The 1656-nt window shown below is 53.0% G+C and overlaps 1 non-coding gene across 1 annotated transcript; it reads right to left on the bottom strand.

The window, feature by feature from the left end:
* Positions 1-358: 358 nt before the first annotated feature.
* On the bottom strand, positions 359-522 carry LOC118575865. Its single transcript, XR_004943895.1, has one exon. It is a non-coding gene; the product is annotated as a U1 spliceosomal RNA (small nuclear RNA).
* Between the last annotated feature and the right edge of the window lie 1134 nt (positions 523-1656).

Raw genomic sequence — 1656 nt, 5'->3', positions numbered from 1 at the left:
GCACTCAGTTAGTTATTCTCAGCATTTTAACCGGTTGTGGATCTCTGCAGTAACCATTGCACCAACATGAAGCAGAGTCACATCAGTCACCCAGGAACTACTTACTGGGCAGACTCTTCCTCCTAGCGACATTCCACACACCTACAGACAGGATTAGTGAGATTCACTGGGCCACAACAAATGACGCCTATCTTCGGGCTTTTACTGCTGTGGCAAAAACCCACGACCAAAAGCAACTTAGAGAGGAAAAAAAACACATCATAATTCTCAGTTCACAAGTTACAGTCTGTTACTGGAGAACAGACAAAACGTTAGTGTAAACAACTAGTTTCAAATTCTGACTTTAAACTTTCAAGACCAGGGGAGAGCGCGAACGCAGTCCCCCACTACCACAAATTATGCAGTCGAGTTTCCCGCATTTGGGGAAATCGCAGGGGTCAGCACATCCGGAGTGCAATGGATAAGCCTCGCCCTGGGAAAACCACCTTCGTGATCATGGTATCTCCCCTGCCAGGTAAGTATGAGTTGTTTTGTCCGGGCCCAGGCTCTCCATTATTATATACTTACTCAAAACTTACGGTCTTTTCTTTACCGTGCCTTCTTTCCCTCCCATTCTCTTCATCTAACAGTGCCCTCGAAAAACATCCTGGCTCTCATGTGAATCTTATTCATCTACGGCGTGGGAAGTCTACGTGCGGGTAACCGGCATCCTCTGCGTGCATGTCATTTACATGCACCACGCCTCTGTGGTGACGTGAACGCGAGCGTGGGCCCCTAAGTAAGACTCCGCCCGCTGAGGCTGGAGGACGCGGAGGGGCGGGGCCTGTTGTTGATGGAAGGTTAAGTCTGGAAACCAGAAGGGAGATGAAAACCTATCTTCCAGGTTCGAGGCCGCCCAGGGGCTCACAGGCTCTGGGCAAAAAAGAACTTCTAGCTCGTCGTTTCCGCCAGCGGGTGGAACTCATCCTCACAGGATTCAGCTCTAGGAGACTCACCCCTGTAATGCTTAAGTACTTATAGAAAATCGGTTTTTTTCCATGGTATTTTTCTGAGGTCTGTCATTTATTTGCACACAGTCACTAAGCCTAATAAAAACCTGGGGAGAAAGGCCAAAAGAACAACTTGGAAGAAAGAAAAAAGACTGGACGGTGGCGCACTACTGTAATCTCAGCGCTCCGCAGGCCAAGGTGGGCGGAGCGAAGGCAGCCTGGGCTACACGGCGAGTTTCAGGTCAGTGAGACCGTCTCAAAAACTAAAGCAACAACAACAAAAAACCCATAAAAAGACAACTGCTGTTTCCAGCGGAAAAGTAAACGCGAAGAGCCGAGTTGGTCCCGCCCCTGCTTTGCGGCTTGGGAAGGCCTGCGCAGGCGCACCGGAAGGACTCGGGTTACGAGCGGAAGTCGAGTCTCCGGACGCTTTAGGGAAGGAACCCACGGAGTACACAGACCCCGGGACCGTCCGGGGTCCCCGTAGGCTCCCTTAGGCCGCCATGAACCGGCTCCAGGATGACTACGACCCCTACGCGGTGGAAGAACCGAGCGACGAGGAGCCGGCTCTGAGCAGGTGGGCCGCTGCCCCGCCGTGTCCGCCCGGCCTTGGCCGGGGCCGTTGTGCTCGCCGCGCCTGGGCGCAGCGTCGTCCGCTTCGCTTGTG

This window comes from Onychomys torridus, unplaced genomic scaffold (genome assembly GCF_903995425.1).
Source record: "Onychomys torridus unplaced genomic scaffold, mOncTor1.1, whole genome shotgun sequence".
Classification (NCBI taxonomy): Eukaryota; Metazoa; Chordata; class Mammalia; order Rodentia; family Cricetidae; genus Onychomys; species Onychomys torridus.
This window is presented reverse-complemented; position numbering and strand designations above follow the sequence as displayed.